The 21,754-nt window shown below is 46.7% G+C and overlaps 1 long non-coding RNA gene across 4 annotated transcripts; it reads right to left on the reverse strand.

The window, feature by feature from the left end:
- Nucleotides 1-3,244: 3,244 nt before the first annotated feature.
- On the reverse strand, nucleotides 3,245-21,644 carry LOC128101087 (uncharacterized). Of its 4 annotated transcripts, XR_008214989.1 has the most exons (4): nucleotides 20,977-21,644; nucleotides 20,495-20,577; nucleotides 8,454-8,770; nucleotides 3,245-8,104 (listed from the first exon to the last, which is right to left on the reverse strand). It is a non-coding gene; the product is annotated as an uncharacterized LOC128101087 (long non-coding RNA). The 4 variants fall into 4 exon arrangements; XR_008214988.1 differs by having other exon boundaries at nucleotides 20,495-21,544; XR_008214991.1 differs by lacking the exons at nucleotides 20,495-20,577; nucleotides 20,977-21,644 and adding an exon at nucleotides 11,197-11,880.
- Nucleotides 21,645-21,754: the final 110 nt, after the last annotated feature.

Raw genomic sequence — 21,754 nt, forward strand, 5'->3', positions numbered from 1 at the left:
GTTCTCCATGGAAAGAGGCCATTGAAGTTTTCAAGGCCTGGAGGGATGGTTTGGGAGGGAGAACACTGTTAGCAGCCTGAAGGAAGAGAATCCAGTCAGGAAGCCCAGGCCAGTGAACCCAGGGCTTGAGTCAGTACGGCAGTGGGAGGTACCTAAGGGAGGATCTGGAAGATGAGCATGGCCTAGGGCAGCCAGGTAAGGGGAGGGGAGGGGAGGGGAAGGGAGGGGAGGGGAGGGGAGGGGAGGGGAGGGGAGGGGAGGGGAGGGGAGGGGAGGGGAGGGGAGGGGAGGGGAGGGGAGGGGAGGGAAGGGAAGGGAAGGGAAGGGAAGGGAAGGGAAGGGAAGGGAAGGGAAGGGAAGGGATGCTGAAATGGGTCTCTGGGATGACTGGAGAGAGGGTCAGGATTCTTGTGGGATCAGGGTAAGAGGGGCATGGCAAGCTCCAATGTGTACGTGTTGTGCTTGGAATGTCTTAAGACCTCCAAGAAGCCCTGGAGAGCAGGTGGTCAAATCTGCTCCAGAGCTCAGAACTCCCTTCCTTCCTTGAAGGGCACAGGAGTTGGGGGAGACCTTGAGGAGTTGACATCCACCTTCAAGGTGGGTGAAGCAGAAGTAGCAAAAGAGAGTCCAGGCCAGTGAGATGGCTCAGCAGGTAAAGGCCCTTGCCATGCAAGTCTGGCCACCTGAGTTCAATCCCTGGGTGGCCACATAAGGTGGAAGGAGAGAACCATGCCCGCAAAGTTGCCCGCTGACCTCCACACACACCACTAATAATGAGTCAAACGAAGCAAAGACCCTAGTAGGAAAGCAAGCCCCTTTCTGCCGGCCTTGTTTTCCCTTTGCAGACGAGGTCACTGGGACCCAGAGGAGCAAGCGACTCGTGTACAGGCCCTGAGACCGTGGAGGTGGACGCTCGGTCTTGAACCCAAGCATCCTTGGCTTTAGCTCTCACATTGTTTCCTCTGCTGAATCTCCCAGAGGCAAATCCCATCCCCGAATTCACAATAGAACAGTTCAAAGCCTGGGTGTGTGTGTGGGGGGGGGGGGGGGGGGAGAGGGGGAGTGAGAGGGTAAAGGGGAGGAAGCAAAGAGGTAGGTCCCTGCAAGAGGGGTGGGCAAATAGCTTACTGGCAGAACCCTACAGAGCACGCATGACATCCTGGCTTCTATCCCCAGCACTAGAAAAAAACATTTTAATTGTGAGAGAGAGCCATTGGAGGTTAGCAACTTCAGTGAGCCAGTATAGTTCACACTTCCCCCACCAGACTGTTTGGAAGCAAATCCCCGACTTTGTATCATTTCACTGGTAAATATTTCAGTATGTATCTCAAAAAAAAAAAAAAAAAAGATAAGGGTTCTTTCTTTACCATAGTCACAATCCCATTATCGCCCTTAAAAAAAAAAAATCTAACAATAATTCCTATTAAAGAAACCTATTGAGGGCAGTTTGACAAGACTCAGAATGGAGCTAGGCTGTCTGTACTTAAGCTGGCTCTGTCACAAACCCATGATAAGGAATTTAAATTCTCCCAAGATAATTACAGCCGAGGCAAGGAGATTGGAAAGGCAGGGGATTTTAGGAGCTTGTCGGGCCCTGGGAAGAAAATGTTATTTTAAAAGGAGGGGGAGGGGAAAGGAGGTATAGAAACATTTGCAGAGTATGAAAGAGAACACTCCTCGACTTCCCTTTTCCTCACCCAAGGGCCTTTAGTCATAAATGAGAAATGGGAACCAGGTCTAAAGTGAAACCAATCAGATAAAAATAACAAATGAGGAATTGCAACTAAATGCACAAAACAGATTGACGGGCTTGTTTACCACCCAGGCTATGCAGTTCCAAGCATTTCATAGGTCCAGGCAGTTAGTTAAATGGCTGCTCCTCAGAGGTCTGTGCATTCCTATTAACTGATCAGTGAGGACTCTGTCCCTCCACAGGGCCAGCAGGCTTAGTTTCTAAGTTCAGATCATCTATGAACTTACTCTTCAACCTTGGGCAGGTTAGATCCTATCTCTGAACTGGTTTGTGAACGGAGGGTGCCAGACTCCCAGTTTGCTGCGCCAATAAACTACCTAATAAAATGGTGCATGACTCCTGGGGTTCAGAAAGTGTTCTCGGGATTTGGTTCGATGTTCCTTTGCATCTGCAGAACGCTTCAATAAGCTAGATGAAGGATGCCATGGAGATGCCTGTGCTTATTAGGTTGGTTCGTGCTTCGGAAACATCCAGGGTTGTACTGTGCTAACCCCTGGAAAGAGAATGTAAGGCATCCCTCAGGGAGCTCCTGAGAGGTGGTTAGGAAGGCATGGCGCTTGGAAGCCGCTCACAGCCATCTGGAGATGGAGTGGGTTGCCCAAAGCCCAGGAAACAAATTGTACAAATCAGCTAGAATGACTGTCCAGTGTCCTCTGTCACACACACATCATGGCGGGGAAAGGATTTGATGGGTGGCTGCCAGGGATTGGGGACTGAGATGGCGCTAGAGGAGAGGCTGGCAGAAGATGCCGGATGTTGCTGTCCTGTTTCTGGATCCTGGGATAGGGGCCTGTGGAATTACATTTGACCAGAGCCTTAAGAACTGGTGTTGGAAGGGAGCCAGACAGAGTAGGCAAGAAACAGAACAGACTCTGTCCTGGGGCGGAAGAGAAGCCCTTTCCAGAGTTCTGTTTCTGACAGGCTGCAGCATCTGGAGAGAGGAGGCGTGCCGGCCCTCAGCTCCAGCTGAGCCCGCTTCTGTTTCCAGTTTCCCCAGTGGGTCTTGTTATCTCCATCACCAGGTCTCTGCCCATCCAGTCCTCTTCAGGAAGGCAGCTCTTTGCCCCTGGCCAGCCTCTGCTCAGACCTCCATGCACACTGCTTATTCTTACCTGCATACCTGTTTCCAACAAACCATTGTATTTCAGACCCTTAAAAACAAAACAAAGCGGGCTGGAGAGATGGCTCAGAGGTTGGGAGCACTGACTGCTCTTCCAGAGGTCCTGAGTTCAATTCCCAGCAACCATATAGTGGCTCACAACCATCTGTAATGAGATCTGGTGCCCTCTTCTGGCCTGCAGTCACATATGCTGTATACATAGTAAATAAATGAATTTAAAACAAAAAACAAAAAAAAAAAAAACAAAGCTGTGCTCACCACCATAATAACTCTTTCTGTATTTGTCTCTTCTTAAAAATTAAAAATTTTATTTAATTTTATTTTTTAATTTCTATTTTTTTAAAAAAAAAACAAAACAAAACAGGGTCTCATGTAGCCCTGGCTGACCTTAAACTTGCTTTGTGCCAAAGGTGACCTTGAACTTCTGATATTTGTGCTTCTGCCCCACCGCATCCCAGTATTAGAATTACAGATGTGCTCCACTATGCTGGGCTTATGTGGTGCCAGAGGTGGAACCCAGGGCCTTGTGCTCTTTCAAACTGAGCCACATCATCAACCCTGGCATTTGTTGTTGTTGATGTTCAGTTTTGTTTTAAGCTCAGGTATCGCTGACCTGAAATTTGTAGTGATCCTCCTGCCTCAGTCGCTAGTGCTGAGGCTCAACTCTGTTTCTATTCAGAAAACTGTGTGTGTTGGATGGGGTTGGCTTTTGAACCTGTTGGCCCTCACATCAATTTCTGAGGTCAACTGTGGTTCCTGAAGACAACTTCTGTCTCTTCCAAGTCCAGCCAGCTCTGGCCCCTCCTTAATTATACTCATAATGAACAATCACCTTCTCTCTGGCCCAGTGGTCCATGTTGGCCATCCCTACGGCCCGACGAGCCAGCTGAATGAAGGAGTTCTAGCAAGAACAGCTAGGCACTGGCCAGTCTTCCCATCCTCTCATCTACACGAGGCATAGACCTCTGCTTTGGAAGCTGCCCTGAAAAGCCGTTGGCCCCGAAGGTGTCTGCCCCATAACTCTTGTAAGGATGTTAGGACGTTGTGCCACTTGGTGATAGAGGAGACCCATAGAGAGGGGTAGATGTGTCTAGGGTGAGCGGAGGCTGGAGCACAGCACTCACAGAGCCCAGGGCAGAGCCATTACCACAGTGGTTTTTCAAATGTGGCCCCAACCGGCACTCTGTGCACTTGCTGGGAACTGCGTCAAAGCACCACACGCATCCGACCTGCTGGAGCAGGAAGTGATGACCAGACTCGCCTCTGGCACTTCAGATGCCTGTCCAGGTTTCTGACCCTCCGCTCTCTGCTCACTCCACTAGCTTTAAGCCAGGTGTCCGCCCTGGAAAGGCCACCCTGATGCTTTCTCTCCCATGGACCTTTCTCTCACTGCAGCTCGTCTGCAGATTACTGGTATTTGCTTTTATTTAAAATGTTTTCAGAATTGAAAATAAGCTTATCATAGGTTATTCCATTACCATGACAACCTGGCAGCTGGTAACAAAGAAGCAGGCAGTGCAAGGAGCTCGGGGTCTCAGGGGCACTAAAGTAATTGCGGATTTCTTATTCGGAGGTCATTGTATGTAGGCAGAGGCTCTTTGTTTCTCCTGACGCTCCCTCCTCTTTTCTCTGTTTCCTGCTTGGCCTCTTAGTCCTCTGTCATCTCACTGTAAGCAACACATGTTCTAATCCTTCTAGATCCTCCCAAGGCTGATGTATGCAACCTCTCCTTTGAAAATAACAATATCATTGTTCAGGAGGCTAATGGGAACAGGGAGAGCGACTGAATTTTTTTTTCTCTCGCCTAAATGTTATATGCAAATTTTCTTGGGCTGGAGAGACTAGCAGCACTTAATGCTTCCAGAGAACCCAAGTTCATTTCTCGGCACCCTTGTCGGGGGAGGGGGCTCATACTGCCTGTAACTCCAGCTCCAAGGGATCTGACATCCTCTTCTGGTCTCCATGGACACCTTGCACACGAGCATTAAAATTTTAAAATATTTACATTTTTCTTAGACTGATTAATATATATCTTCCAGGAACATACATGAATACAATATAAAACCCAAAGGTACAAAATGACACATTAAATATGTGGCATATGCCTGTAATCTCAGCACTTGGGAAGTAGAGACAGAATTCAAGGCTAGCCTCAGTTGGCCTGGGCTGCATGAGACTCTGCCTTTTCAAAACAGAAGTAGAAGAGAACAAAAGAAACAAATGGATTAAGTCTTGAGCTGGGTGTGATGGCATCTGTAACCTCAGCACAGGCGAAGTTGAAGCAGGAGGACCAGACTGGCTATGTGGCCAGACTCCCTCTAAACAAACCAACCAACCCCGGGGAGCCTCCTCCAGGCTGTAGGTGCTGGCTTCCTTCCTGGAGAGACCCATTCTCTGTTTCTTGCACATCCTTGCTGGACATCTGTGTGCATCGCGCAGTACTCCTTTACCTCGGGGGCCTGCCTCCTTTCCTTTATTTTGCCTTAAGGATCCTTCTCCAGCATTCCAAACTGCCTCCTGCTTTCTGGTTTATGTTTTGTTTTGTTTAGACAGATTCTCAGTATGTAGTCCAAGCTGGTCTCAAACTCAAAATTCTCCTTCCTCAGTTGGCATTGCAAGCGTGCATCACCACGCTTGGCCTGCCCCATGCGTTTAAAATGCTGCGTAGTCCACAGCATAGATGAACCGTCATCTTTCTAACGCCCCCTGTGGGTGACGGTTTGAGTTGCTTCAGGCTTTTGTTGCTTTTTGAGCCTAGGTCCCTCAGTGTAGTCCTGACTGTCCTGGAACTCACTCTGTAGACCATGCTGGCCTCGAACTCACAGAGATCCACCTGCTTTTGCCTCCCTCCTAAGTGTTGGGATTAAAGGCATGTGCCACCACGCCTGGCTGTTATTGCTATTTTTTGTTCCCATTTTTATAGCTGGGAAATCTGTGACTCAGAGAAAGAAGTGCCCTGTGAACATGTAGGCATCCTCCTGCATTGCTTAGCTACAAAATATAAAAATAAGGGAAGAGTTACTGATCCCCAAATTGAAAAAAAAAAAACCATCCAGAGATCCGACTTTTCTTCCTATCATTGTCTTACCTGACTCGATAGAGTTCTTACCATGAAAGCCTAAGTAGGCTGTTTGCAATCTGAGTGAAGGAGAGGTGGAGGCGGGTAGGTCCCTGGGGCCTGCCGGACAGCCAGTCTGTCCTAACTGGCAAGTCCCAGGTCCCACTGAGAGACCTGTCTTATATAAAACAAGGTAGGTTTTCAGTCTCGATGCTGTCAATGTTCAGATCACTCCTGTCCTGGGGAGCACCCATCCCTTTAGTAAACTCTCTGGGGCTGTGAGGGTGACTCAGTGGGTAACTCACTTGCTGGCTCTGCAAGCATGAGAACCTGAGTTTGCATCCCCAGACCCCACTGAAGGCAGGATGAGGCTTGTCATTCTAGTGCTCCTGTACTGAGAAAGGAGACAGAGACTGGACTGTCCCTGGAAGCCTGTGGGCCACCTGACCTGGTTTACGCAGTAGCCACCAAGAGATCTGTCTCAAACACAGGGGAAATCGAGGCCTGACACCTGAGGCTGATGTCCGACCTCCACATGTGCACACCCGTGTTCACACACACATGAATGTACACATAGACACACAAACACTAAGATTAAAATGAGTAAATAGGTAAATGAGACCAAAATAATCTGCCTCTGTTTCTATCACTTAAAAACAAACAAAACAGATGGTGTCTGAAAAACCGCACCAAAAGTTGACCTCTGACCTCCACATGTGCAGACACATACACATAAAATTCTGTTAACACTACTGTGTATGTGATAAATAATCTTTGGTGTCGGAACTTTAAATCTGTCTTCCTTGCTGGATGATAATTTGTTAAGGTGGGGTCCACATTTCCTCACTGCTTCCCTAGCAAGTGCTGACTGTAGGGGTAGGTGCTCCCACCTGAAGAGGTGGCTCGGTGGTCAAGAGCACTGGCTGCTCTTGCAGAAGACCTGGGTTCAGTTCCCAGCACCTACCACAACAGTTTGTAACTCCAGTTCCAGGAGACCCAATGCCTTCTTCTGACCTCTGAGGACACTAGGCACACATGTGTGGTGTACCTACATACATACAGGCAAGACATTCATACACATAAAATAATATAAAAAAATTAAAAATAAGTATGCACTCGACAAATGTCTATTGAATGAAGGAATTGCAGGCTTGTTTGTGGTTTAGCCAAGGAGCTCAAAGTCCTGCCTCTGCACCCTGGCTACAACAGTGATTAATGTTGTGTTAGTCAGAATGTCGCTGTGACAGATGCCAGAGAGAAACAGTCTAAAAGAGGACTCATTTTGACTCACAGCTTTAGAGATTTTGATCCACGATTGCTTGGCTCCATTGCTCTGGGCCGGCATCACCACAGACAGGGTGTGGTGGAGTGTAGCTGCTCACCTGACAGGCAGGAAAGCATGGTGAGGTACAGGAAGCCGCTAGAGACAAATTTCTTTCCCAGCCTACTCCCATCAGGTCTGCTCCTACCGGGCTCCTCCCACCATGCTCCTCCCAGTTATCTACTTCTTTCAAGTAGGCTCTATCTCGTCCCCCGCCCCCCATAGCATCATCAAATTATGAATCCATCAATGGAGATGCCATCAGGATTTAATTAATTCTCCAAAACCCAGTTCTGAACTCAAACACATCGGGAAACAAGTCTTCAACTCACGAACCTTTTTGTTTTAAGGTTTATTTATGTGTTTGAGTGTTTTGTCTGCATGTATGTATCTCCACCATTGCATCCCTGGTGCTCACAGAAGTCAGAAGAGGATGCCAGATCCCTTGCAACTGGAATTACAGACAGTTGTGAGCTGCTCTGTGGGTGCTGGGAACTGAACCTGGATCCTCTGTAAGACCAACAAGTGCAATTAACTACTGAGTCATCTCTCCACACTCCCCGCCACGTGAACCTTTTGAGGGGCCACCTCGTATTCAGGATGCAACAATTTACAGCTAGATTCACCGCCATTCAACCTCTCTGCCTCGGTTTCATCAGCATTGGTGGGGGGTTCACATGAGCAAATGCAAGTCACAGGCCCATCGCTGCTGAGGTGGTCAGTGGTGAGGGCTCAGCCGTTGCTCTCAGCCAGAACTCAGGGCTCTCTGCTTCCCTCAGTGGCAGGCACTGCCTGGAGAGTCCCATGTGGGCCTGGAGAAAGCTTCAAGGCCAAGATAATGTGAGCTGGACCCTGGAGGAAGAGTGGATTTCAGGGTATGTGGTGAGAGGGCCAGCTCCCTTCACTGACTTCATCAACTACGCAACAGAGATGATGGTACCCAGTTTCTGTCCCCCTCTGGGAGGTGGTCCCGCTACAGAAGTCCCTCAAGAGGAAAACACTACACAGTTAAAAGGCACCGTTGTTATTCAACTGGAAAAGTGACTTTGCAGGACAAGTGAGCTAATCCCTGCCAAATGTGAGCTTGCTTGTGCTGTGTATAATTGAATATTTAGTGTGGATTTAACCCGGGGAGCTGGCAGTGCTGTCAGAGCCAAGGTTAATGGGGCACTTAATAAATGCGGAAGTAATTAATACTAACCAGATGCTGGTGTGGTGCCCATGAAACTTATGCGGCTTCCATGATGGAGGTGCTCCAGAGAGTCAAAGTTCCGGATGGGGGGACAGGAGACTGGGATGGGGAGCCCTGGTCTGGATCTGCCTTTCTACGATGCGGTGCGCTCTGCTGAGAGGTTGACATTCGCCTCTCCTGGAAAGCGTCCTATGGCTTCCAAGTGTGTCTGATGTTTCTCCTGGATCTGCAAACACTTCTTGTACAAAACTCAAAATACTGTGCTGTTCTGGTGACACTGAGGCCGGAAGATTGAAAATTTGAGGCTGGTCGGGGCAGCACAGGCCCTGTCTTAAGAAAAACAAAATGAAGGAGGGAGGGAGGGAGGGGAGGAGGGAGAGAGAAGGAAGGATGAAAGAAAGAGAGAGGAAAAAGAGAAAATACATGTGGCATTAAAATAAAGGATTATTTGGGGGAGGGGGCTGGAAAGAGCTAGGCAGAGGGATGAATGGACATAAAATATAATGACATATATGAATGAGGATGCCATGATGAAACGCACTACTTTGTATGCTAACGTAAGAAACCCTAATGTGCTACTTATTGATATGGTTATCACTTCTGTCCACCCTGGCAATGTCTTGCCCAGTGTCTGGCAATTTTTGCCATTGCACTTTTGCTGAAACCTTTTTGAATTTCAGAATGGCCAGGGTGTTTTGATTTTCTTGGGAGAGTGTGGTGGTTTGAATGAGAATGGCCCCTGTGGACTCATATGTTTGAACACTTGCTCTCCAATTAGTGGAAGTATCTGGGAAGGATTAGGAGGTGTGACCTTGTTGGAGTGGGAGTGACCTTGATGGAGGAGGTGTGTCACTGGAGGTGGGCGTTGAGGTTTCAAAAGCTCTTGCCAGGTATAATCTCCCTCTCTGTCTTAGAGTTTCTGTTGCTGTGAAAGAGACACCATAACCACAGCAACTCTTATAAAGGATATTTAATTGAGGTGGTGGCTTACAGTTTCAGAGGTTCAGTCCATTTTCATCATTCCAGGGAGCATGGCAGATGTGCAGGTAGATATGGTGCTTGAGAAGGAACTGCTACATGTTGATATGCCGGCCACAGGAAGTGGACTGTCTCACTGGGCATGACTTGAACACATACGAGACCTCAAAGTCTGCCTCCACAGTGACGCACTTCCTCCAAGAAGATCACACCTACTCCAACAAGGCAACACCCCCTAATAGTGCCACTCCCTTTGGGGGCCATTTTCTTTCAAACTACCACACTCTCTCTGCCTGCTGTTTGTGGATCAGGATGTAAATGAAAATGGTTCTCATAGACTCATAGGGAGTGGCATTGTTGGAGGTGTGGCCTTCTTGGAGGAAGTGTGTGATTAGGGGTGGGCTTTGAGGTTTCAGAAGCTCAAGCCAGGCCCAGTATCACTCTCTTTTCCCGCTGCCTGCTCTCAACTGGTAGAGCTCTCAGCCACCTCTCCAGCACCATGTCTGCCTACACGACATGACAAATGGACTGAACCTCTGAACCTCTAAGCCAGCCCCAATTAAATGTTTTCTTTATAAGAGTTGCTGTGGTCATGGTGTCTCTCACAGCAACAGAAACACTAACTAAGACAGAAGTTGGAATGGGGAGTTGTTGTGGTAGACCAGACCATGTTTTTGTTTAGAGGAATATGGAACACTTTGAAACTTTGGACTAGAGAAGTGATTTACTTTTTTTTTTTTTTTTTGAGACAAGCTTTCTCTGTGTAGCCCTGGCTGTCTTGGAACTTGCCTTGTAGACCAGGCTGGCCTCCAACTCACAGAGATCCACCTGCCTCTGCCTTCAGAGGGATTAAAGGCATGCACCATCATGCCCTATTGGGACTGGACATTTTTAAGGAGGGCTTAATGGGCCATCCTAGTAGGAGCATGGAAGACAGCTGTGCTGAGGCCCAGCTCACGAGGTTACAGAGGTGAACAATACTAGCAGTTGTCATAGAAACCATTCTGGTGATATTTGGCAAAGAACTGTGGCTAGTTTTTGCCCGTATCCTACAAAATCTGCTGGAGGCGAATTTGGAGAGTTTTAGATGAATGTTGTTGGCAGAAGCAATTCCAAGACAGCCCCATATTGACTGTCACATGGTTGTTACTGTCACGCGTACGCAGATCCACAGTGAAAAGGAGCAATTCCAAGACAGCCCCATATTGACCGTCACATGGTTGTTACTGTCACATGTACGCAGATCCACAATGAAAAGGAGCAAGTGGGGGCAAAGACAAATAAAAACGTATGGTTTAAGGAGAAAAGGAACAAAATAATATAATGAAAATCTCGCTGGGCAGTGGTGGCTCACGCCTTTAATCCTAACACTCAGGAGGCAGAGCCAGGCAGATCTCTGTGAGTTTGAGGCCAGCCTGGTCTACAGAGCAAGATTCAGGACAGGCACTAAAACTACACAGAGAAACCCTGTCTCGAAAACAACAACAACAAAAAAAAAAAAAAAAAAAAGAAAGAAAGAAAGAAAATCTCCAATTTTCAGCTGGGTGGTGGTATTGCAAGCCTATAATCCCAGCACTTGGGAGGCAGAAGCAGGCAGATCTCTGAGTTCAGGGCCAGCCTAGTCTACAGAGTGAGTTCCAGGATACACAGAGTCCCAAGGGTACACAGAGAAACCCTGTCTTGTGGGAAGGAGGAGAAGGAGAAGGAGGAAGAAAATCTCCAATTTGGGTTGATTGTAAAGTCAAAGAAAATGCACAGCAAGCACTATGCCCACCTGGACTCTACACTTCACACTGCCTGCTGCTGCTTTCTCATGAACCCATCTCTTCACCCCATGGATGGTTTCTTCACTTCCGGGTCTGATGCTGGATGCTGGCAGCTGCGTGGCCTCCGGGATAGGCACACTTTTTACGTGGTGGTTGACTTTCAGGATGGTTAAGTGCTGTGCCTGACTTTGACACGGTACCTCTTGCACAGAAGTCCACTGTTCAAAGCAGAGGAAACACTCAGGGACGTTTCTGTAACCGTCTTTAGGAAGCACAGTCAGCTACAGGGGACAATCAGCAAGGCCTTTTCAGAGACGTTGACATTTGGTCTGAGCCCTGAAAGATGAGAATGAGTGTGCCTTGCAAAAAGAAGAGAACATTCTGTCCTCAGCAGTGAAGTCTGGGCCAGAGAGGCAGCTCCACGCGGCCACCTGCACTAGCCGGAGGAGTACTTTTCAGAGGCCTCTACTCAGGTGAAACTGGGGTTCTTAACTCCCCTGCAGAAAAGAATTTCAGGATAAGCCTGGGTGAGGCAGAGTTGGAGTTTATTAGGAAGAGGTTTTAATACAGATTTAAGCACGGGGATTAATATAGAGGGGACTAGGAAAAATGTACACCCAAGTAAAGGCATGGGCTCCAGTGTCTCAGCAGTTCCATATACATTATTCTAGTGGTTTCTAAAATTACATTGTTCAAAAGGTTTCTCAAGTATGTTTTTTTTTCTCCATTTCCCTCATTCTTTTTTTTTTTTTTTTTTTTTGGTTTTTCGAGACAGGGTTTCTCTGTGTAGCTTTGCGCCTTTCCTGGGACTCACTTGGTAGCCCAGGCTGGCCTCGAACTCACAGAGATCCACCTGCCTCTGCCTCCTGAGTGCTGGGATTAAAGGCGTGCACCACCACCGCCCGGCCATTTCCCTCATTCTTGATAAATGAGATCATAGGATGGTTCCTAGGCTTCCTTGGAAAGGGTTACAATCTAATAAAGTAAAACCATGGGTCACAGAATTTGTACAAGGGAGTTAAGCCATTTCGTTTTTATTTGTTTGTTTGTTTGTTTGTTTGAAACAGGGTTTCTCTGTATAGCCCTGACTCTCCTGGAACTTGCTCTGTACACCAGTCTGGTCTTGAACTCTGCCTGCCTCTGCCTCCCAAGTGCTGGGATTAAAGGCATGCTCCACCACCTTGCTTGTTTTGTTTTTTACTGTAAATAGAGTTTATAGTCTTGCTTATGAGATACCTAGAACATTGTAAGCTTTCAAGTGGAAAAGGAGAAAGGCCACATTTGGTCACATACACTCAAGCTTTTAGTATGGGTCATTGCTATTTTAACATTTTTTGAAATATCACTGTATAAAAGGAATTCCGTCTCTTCGTAGGCAACTTTCACAGCAAATTTTGATACTAGTACTGGAATTCTTGATGCAGTTGGCAAGAGTCCAGGGTATAGAGACCCTTTCCTCGCCTGCTGTCCCCTTAATCTGAGCTGTCTTTCTATGCTGCCTCCATCCCAGGCGTGGGGACCAACAATGGTAAAGACTGGCATGTGAAAACACACCCTTCTATCCACAACCATTTTCCTTTCCCTGTATCCAATGCATTAGTTACTTCTAATGGTGTGTGTGTGTGTGTGTGTGTGTGTGTGTGTGTGTGTGTGTGTGTAAGTCAGAGGACAGCTTTGTTTTTTTTGAGTTGGTTCTACTGTGGATTCAGTCCACAGACTGAGCTCATGTCTCCAAGCTTGTGCAGCATGTGCATCTACCCGCTGAACCATCTCACTGGCCCCCTTGTTCTCGTTCATCACCACGACAGAATACCTGACTTAAAGGGAGGAAGGATTTGTTTTGCGCATGGTTTCAAAGTTTCAGTCCCTCTGGTGGGAAGAGCATGGAGGAGCAGAGCTGTTCAATCATGGCAGCCAGGCAGGAAGCAAGGTGGAAAGAGGCCCGGACAAGATTCCCTCAAGGACTTACTCCAGTGCCAACGTCATCCACCAAGGCTCTACCTCCTGCTTCGTGTGCACGGATGCAGATTTGTGTGTGTGCATATGTGTTGGGGAACGTGTATTTGTGTGTGTGCAGGTGGAGGCCGGAGGGAAAACTGGCTGTCATTTCTCAGGAACTTTCCATCTAGTGTGTTTTGTTTGTGAGACGGTGTCTCACTATGCGTGGCCCTTGCTGGTCTGGAATTTGCTGTGTTGACCAGGCTGGCTTTGAGGTCACGGAGCTCTGCCTGCCTCTGCCTCTTGAGTTCTGGGATTAAAGGCCTGTGTCACCATGCCTGATGAAGAGTGAGCACTCTACCCCCGCCATAGGGACCAGCTCCACGTGGTTTTTAAGACCAGGTCTCTCACTGGCTGGTAAAGTAGGCTAGGCTGTCTGGCCATCGAGCCTCAGAGCTCTGCCTGCCTCTGCATCCCAGCACTGGGATTACACACCAGCACGCCCACATTTTATGTGAGTTCTGGTGATTACACTCGGGTCTTTTGTTTGTATGGCAAGCACTTTTCCGACTGAGCCATGTCCTACTTTTCACTGCCTCTCTCTCAATCACCATCGTTACAATACACAATAATTAATAATGTTACTCAAGGGATTAATCCATTGATGATAAAGTTACAGACCTTAAAATGCACTCACTTCTCCAACCTCCCCTCCCCCAGTTCATCAATACATCAGGCTCTGGGACACATTTCGTACCAAAGTACAGCATTGTCCTCCTTTGTCACTGTTGCTGTAGGAAAACACTCGGGGAGGAAAGGGTTTACTTTATCATTCAGGAAAGCCGGGGCAGGAACCCAAGAGGCTGGAACTGTGAAGGAACACTGCTTACTGGCTTACCCTCTGGCTTGCCCAGCTACCTGCCTAGAGGTGACACTGCCCACCGTGCGCTGGGCCCTCTGGCATCAATTAGCAGTTAAGAAAACGCCTTAGACATGGCCATAGGCCAGTCTGATCTCAGCAACTCTTCAGTTGAGGGCCCCATGTCTCAGGTGACTCAGCTGATGCTAACCATGACACCGATCATCCGGGACCCACAGAAAGCTGCCTTGCTTCAGTCTCTGCTGCTCCTCGAACTCTTAGAGCACTCACATCTGTAGCATCTGTCTGTCTTGAACAGGCTGGCCAGGTTGTTCATTGGTTAATGCAGTCTCTCTGAGGCCTTGAGGGGGTTACTTGACTTTCCCAGGCTTAGCTTCCTTCACCCCTAAGTGGAAATAATACTTACCCTTTAGCAGGGTAGGATACAGACTAGTGCAAAGTACTTGGTATGTAGTAAAAACATAGTAGACAGCGGGTGAAGGGCTGGGAGACGATGGCTGAGTAAAGTACTTCCTGTATGAGCATGAGAACTTGAGTTCCAATCCCCAGCACCCATGGAAAAAGCTCAGCATGGTGGCTTGCATCTATAATCCTAGCACAGGTTGATCCTGGGCTTCATTAGCCAGACATTCTAGCCAAAATGGTGGACTCCATGTTCAGTGAGAAACCCTGTCTGAAAGAGGTGGAGAGCAATAGAGGAAGACACTCAACATTGACCCCTGGGCTCCACATGCACACACAGAAGCATGCACCTGCACACACACACATGCACACACATGCATCCATTATATATAAAACCACACACAAACAAAAAAATTAGTGCAATACTTACCCTGTCCGGTGTGGAGCCATGTGAGACGGTACAGACACGGTTAGAGACAAACCTGCCACAGAACTATTAGCTACCTGCTAATAGAGCCATGCAGGGCGTGGGGAGAAGCTAAATTCAGCAGGAATCCTCTAGGCACTTCCAGAGAGGAAGGAAGTAGCTGTGCCTGCAGCAGCCACACTGGGGATCGTTTTACATTTGGAGACAGAGAGTAACAAGTTTCAAAGCACTGTATACCTATGTTAGCATGCTAGGCCTGGGCTGCCAAAACACTGCACATGTCACACACTAGGAGTCTGAAACCAAGTAGTCTGGTGGCACTTCTGAAGGCTTGAGAAACCTGTTCCATGGCTGTCTCAGCCCCCCATGGCTCGATGGGGGGGAATTTTGGTGTTTCCTGACCTATAGGAGCATCCCTCTATGCTTGCCTTCCTCTTCACGTGACATCCTCATGGGTGTAAAAAGAAGGTGTCCAAACTCCTTTTTTTTTTTTTTGTTTTTTTGTTTCTTTGTTTTTTTTCGAGACAGGGTTTCTCTGTGTAGCTTTGCGCCTTTACCTGGATCTCGCTCTGTAGACCAGGCTGGCCTTGAACTCACAGAGATCCGCCTGCCTCTGCCTCCCGTGTGCTGGGATTAAAGGCGTGCACCACCACCGCCCGGCCAAACTCCTTCTTTTTAGACTACATTTTTTTTTTTAAAAGATTTATTTATTATGTGTACAGCATGTTTGCCTGCAGGTCAGAAGAGGGCGCCAGATCTCATTACAGATGGTTGTGAGCCACCATGTGGTTGCTGGGAATTGAACTCAAGACCTCTGGAAGAGCAGTCAGTGCTCTTAACCGCTGAGCCATCTCTCCAGCCCTTAGACTAGATTTAAAAAAAAAAAATATTAATTTTTTTCACTTTTTAAAATTTATTTATTTTTCTATTATCAGCTTGATACAGTACAAATTCTTATCCTAATAGTGAAATGTTTCACTGAGGCTTGTCCAGTAATTGAGTAAAACCAAAACTTATTATAAGCCACAGTCATCCTAGGGTCTCCCCGGCTATGTAGCCTCCCTGGTTCTGTGGGTTGCAGTCTGATTGTCCTTTGCTTTATATCTAGTGCTGTGGGATGGTCTGTATGTCAAGTGTGTTGCTGATTGGTCAATAAATAAATCACTGATTGGCCAGTGGCCAGGCAGGAAGTATAGGCGGGACAAGGAGGAGAATAAAACTTGGAAGTGGAAGGCTGAGAGAGACACTGCCAGCCACCACCAGGACAAGCAGCATGTGAAGATACCAGTAAGCCACGAGCCATGTGGCAAGGTGTAGATTAATGGAAATGGATTAATTTAAGCTATAAGAACAGTTAGCAAGAAGCCTGCCACGGCCATACAGTTTGTAAACAATATAAGTCTCTGTGTTTACTTGGTTGGGTCTGAATGGCTGTGGGACTGGCGGGTGACAAAGATTTGTCCTGACTGTGGGCCAGGCAGGAAAACTCTAGCTACAATCTAGTCTCCACTTATGAGTGAGTACATACCATGTTTGTCCTTCTGGGTTTGGGTAACCTCACTCAGGATGATATTTTCTAGTTCCATCCATTTGCCTGCAAGTTTCATGCTGTCATTGTTTTTCTCTGCTGAGTAGTACTCCATTGTGTATATGTACCACATTTTCTTCATCCATTCTTCAGTTGACGGGTATCTAGGTTGTTTCCAGGTTCTAGCTATTACGAATAATGCTGCTATGAACATAGTTGAGCATGTATCTTTGTGGTATGATTGAACTTTTAAAATTTATTTTACATACCAACCACAGTTCCACCCTCCACCCCCGCCACTCTCCTCCCGTCCCCTCCCTCCACCTCCTTTCTACACGCCCCCCCTCCCCATCCACTCTTCAGAAAAGGTAAGGCTTCCCATGGGAGTCAACATCGCATGGCATATCCAGTTGAGACAGGACTAAGCTCCTCCCCCCTGCATCAAGGCTGAGCGAGGCATCCCACCACAGGGAATGGGTTCTACAAAGCGAGTTCATGCGCCAGGGACAGATCCTGGTCCCACTGCTAGGGACCCCACAAACAGACTAAGTTACACAACTGTCACCCACATGCAGAGAGCCCAGGTCGGTCCCATGCAGGCCTGTCTGTCTAAAGTCCGTGAGCTCCCATGAACTCGGGTCAGCTGTCTCTGTGGCTTTCCCTGTCATGAACTTAATGCCCCTGGCTTGTACCATTTCTCCTCCCTCTCTTCAACAGGACTCCTGGAGCTCAGCCCAATGCTTGGCTGTGGATCTCTGCATCTGCTTCCATCAGTTACTGGATGAAGGTTCTATGATGACAATTAGGGTAGTCACCAATCTGATTACAGAAGAAGGCCAGTTCTAGGACCCTCTCCACTATTGCTAGGAGTCTTAGCTGGGGTTATCCTTATGGATTCCTAGGATTTCCCCTGGTACCAGGTTTCTTCCTAACCCCCTAATGGCCCCCTCTATCAAGATGTTTCTTTTGTTGCTCTCACTCTCTGTCCCTCCCCCAACTCAACCATCCCAATCCCTCATGTTCCTATCCCCCAGCCCCTCCCCTGTACCCCCTCCACCCGACCCCAGTATACCCAGGAGATCTCATCTATTTCCCCTTCCCAGGGTAATCCATGTATTCCTCTTAGGGTTCTCCTTGTTACATAGTTTCTCTAGGGCTGTGGTTTGTAGCCCAGTTATCCTTTGCTTTACATCTACTATCCACTTATGAATGAGGACATACCATATTTGTCTTTCTGGGTCTGTGTTACCTCACTCAAGATGATTTTTTTCTAGTTCATCCATTTGCCTGCAAATTTCATGATGTCATTGGTTTTTTGCCACTGAGAGGAATATTCTATTGTGTAAATGAACCACATTTTTATTATCCATTCTTTGGTTGAGGGGCATCGAGGTCGTTTCCAGGTTCTGGCTAGTAGGAATAATGCTGCTATGAACATGGATGAACATGTGTCCTTGTGGTATGATTGACTGAGCATCCTTTGGGTATATTCCCGAGTGGTATCACTGGGTGTTGAGGTAGATTTATTCCCAATTTTCTGAGAAACCATCATACTAATTTACAAAGTGGCTATATGAGTTCGCATTCCCACCAGCAGTGGAGGAATGTTTCGCTTGCTCCACATCCTCTCCAACATAAGCTGTCATCAGTGTTTTTGATCTTAGCCATTCTGACAGATGTAAGATGGTATCTCAGAGTTGTTTTGATTTGCATTTCCCTGATGATTAAGGATGTTGAGCAATTCCTTCAATGTCTTTCAGCCATTTGAGATTCTTCTGTTGAGAATTCTCTGTTTAGATCTGTACTCCATTTTTTAATTGAATTATTTGGTATTTTTGATGTCTAGTTTCTTGAGTTCTTTATGTATTTTGGAGATCAGCCCTCTCTCAGATGTGGGATTGATGAAGACCTTTTGCCATTCTGTAGGCTGCCGTTTTGTCTTACTGACCATGTCCTTTGCCTTACAGAAGCTTCTCAGTTTCAGGAGGTCCCATTTATTAATTGTTGCTCTCAGTGTCTGTGCTTCTGGTGTTATATTTAGGAAGTGATCTCCTATGCCAATGCGTTCAAGGCTACTTCCTATTTCTCTTCTAGCAGGTTCAGAGTAGCTGGATTTATGTTGAGGTCCTTGATCCACTTGGACTTGAGTTTTGTGCACAGTGACAGATATGGATCTATTTCTAGCCGTCTACATGTTGGTATCCAGTTATGCCAGCACCGTTGGTTGAAGATGCTTTCTTTTTTCCATTGTACAATTTTGGCTTCTTTGTCAAAAATCAGGTGTTCATAGGTATAAACTAGATTTTTTAGACTAGATTTTTAACATTTATCCAGTTGAGCTCCTCCTTCTCTCTCTCTCTCTCTCTCTCTCTCTCTCTCTCTCTCTCTCTCTCTCTCTCGACAAGGTTTCTCTATGTAGCTTTGGAGCCTATCCTAGAACTCACTTTGTAGACTAGGTGGCATTGAACTCACAGAGATTCTCCTGCCTCTGCATCCTGAGTGCTGGGGTTAAAGGTGTGCGCCACCATTGTCAAGCACTCTTTTTCTCTTAAAAATATTTATTATTGGACTAGAAAGGTGTCTCAGCAGTTAAGAGCACTGGCTGTTCTTCCAGAGGACCTGGGTTCAATTCCCAGCACTCACATGGCAGCTCACAGCTGACTGAAACTCCAATTCCAGGGGATCCAACACTATCACACAGACACATATGCATGCAAAACACCAATACATATAAAATAAATTATTAAAAAAATATATTATTGTATGTGTGTGTGTGTGTGTGTGTGTGTATATGTGTGTGTGCATGACGTGGGCAGGAAGGCACACATGCTATGGCACACATGTGGAGGTCAGAGGACAACTTTGTGGAGTAAGTTTTCTCTGTCCACTTTTATGTGGGTTCTAGGGATTGGCCTCAGGTTACCAGACATGTGCAGTAGCACTTTGACAGAATAAGCTATCTCCTTGGTCTTCTTTTTTGTTTGCTGGTTTGAGACATGTTCACTTTATTTAGTCCTGGCTGTCCTGGAAATTGTTATGTAGATCAGGCTGGCTTGGAACTCATAGAGATCCTCCTGCCTCTGCCTCCAAAGTGCTGGGATTAAAGGTGTGCGCGACCAAACCTAGCTCTTTTTTTTTTTAAAGACATTGTCTCATCTTGTAGCCCAGCCTCAAACACATGATAACCCTCCTGCTACAGGCTCCCAAGTGCTGAGATTACATGTGTGAACCACTATGTCCAGCTGATATACTTTTATAATGATCCTGTCTCCACAACTTGGTAAAGCTCATTTTCTGGTATGACAATGAATAAAGAAACAGGGTGGTGGACCTCAGGGCCTCCATGGAATAAGAAACCCTGGACCAGTCATCCCAGCAAGAGCAGGAGAGGGAGAGGACCTTGGCTGCTGAGGATGCCCTGTTCCAACTCGGCCCCAACACTGAGTTTCTATCCCAGACCCTTGGAAGGAGAGGAGGGGCTTAGGGAGCCCTATTCTATTGATACCATCAATAAAGTTCACTGCACCCTTCCCCTGCAAAAAGATCTTGTCTCCAAATAGTAGTGAAGGTTGGTTCCAATATATCTTTGGACATATCTCTGTGAGTTCAAAGCCACCTGGTCTATGTAAAGAGTTCCGGTCCAGCTAGGGTGACATAGTGAGACCCTGTCTCAAAAACAAACAAACAAAAAACACCCCCAAAACAAAACTGCTGTCCTTATCCAGGCTTCATACTGACCCCTTTAGGACAAGTCCTGTGTTAAAGATTTGTTCCCTTCAGACCTCAGCTCCATCTCTGTATTAGCTACTTTTCTTTCTTTTTTGTTTAGTTTTCCTTTATATATATTTAAGACTTGTTTCATCAAGTAACCAGGCTGGGGCTCTCTCTGTATTTCAGAAACATTCCCTTTTCTTTATATACAGGCCAGAAGAAAGCTTCTGACCCCTTGGAAATGGAGTTATACAAGATTTTGTGCCACGATGTGGGGGCTGGGAACCGAACCCAGGTCCTCCGCAAGAGCAGCAAGTGCTCTCAACCACTGAGCCATCACCTCTCCAGCCCCTAGTCACTTCTTATTGCTGTGATAAAATACTTTGACAAAAGCAACTTAGGGAGTTCGTTTTGACTCACAGTTTGAGATTATAGTCTGTCATTGGGAGGAAGTTACAGCAGCAGGGATTTGGAGCAGTATGCTTGAGCTTTCATCCTTGACGCTGGAAAAGAAAACGGAAAAAAACAACAACAACCCAGAAATCCATCTACACAATTGATTTCGGGGCTGGGGATGACTCAGTGGGTAAGAGGGCTCGCTGAGCAAGCATAAAGATATGAGTTTGAATCGCAAGTACCCAAGTACAAAGCCAGGTGCGGTCACACATACACCTTTACCCCCAGTGCCAAGGCAGAGTGGAAACAGGATCCTGGGGCTTCCCTTTCTCAAGGGAATAACGTGGAATGTAATACAGCTGGACACCTGCTGATACACGCCTCTGGTCTCAGTCTGCATAGGTGCACGCACATGTGTGCATATGCCACACCCATACCCACCCACCCACACCTACACACCCCACACACAATTAAAAGATTTAGGGTCAGAACCGCAGTCAGCTGACCTGGGACTGGAGGATGAACTCTGGAGATAGTTAATCCATTTGACTGCCATGCTGAGTTAGTTATTGACCGGAGGCTTGGTAACTGCCCATGTGAACCTCACTATGTGGGATTTCCCATGAGTGATCAAGAGAGAGCAAAGAGGAAGTCACAGTGTTTTTCTGACTTTGGAACTCAAGCTCTGTATTTCCCCAATATACTATGAGTCACACTTGTCAGCCCCATTCAGCGTAAGAGGAGACTATAAAAGGCATGGCTGTCAGGCACCACTAACATCACTGCCTATTGTGGAGGCCGGCTACCACCCTCTGTCTAAACTGGATACGTACACACACCCGGCTCATTTACTCCAATACTCTGTTATTTGCCTTTCAAACACTTATCGCATTATGAATTCCATATCCATACTTGATTTTCCCTCTCTGACTATAAATTCCATGGGAGCAGTGATGTTCAGTGGCCGCTTTTAAATTTATTATGGTGATTTCTTTTTGTCTGAATTATAGCACATGAATCTGTCTTCCTTATATTATAAACCTTATATTATATATGATATGATATATATATATATATATATATATATATATATATAAACCTTACATTATAAAAGGATTTATAAATATATAAACCCTTATATTGTAGGTTTCTAGCTCAGACTTAGAACTCATTTCTAAATAATGTGGAGACAGTCTGTAATCAGACAGGAAGATTGCTCCAAGTTCGAGGCCAGTCAGGGCTACACTGTGAGCTCCGTCTCAAATCAAACAAAAAATCGTTAAG

The sequence above is a fragment of the Peromyscus californicus genome, unplaced genomic scaffold (genome assembly GCF_007827085.1).
Source record: "Peromyscus californicus insignis strain IS unplaced genomic scaffold, ASM782708v3 Scaffold_7__1_contigs__length_154581171, whole genome shotgun sequence".
Classification (NCBI taxonomy): Eukaryota; Metazoa; Chordata; class Mammalia; order Rodentia; family Cricetidae; genus Peromyscus; species Peromyscus californicus.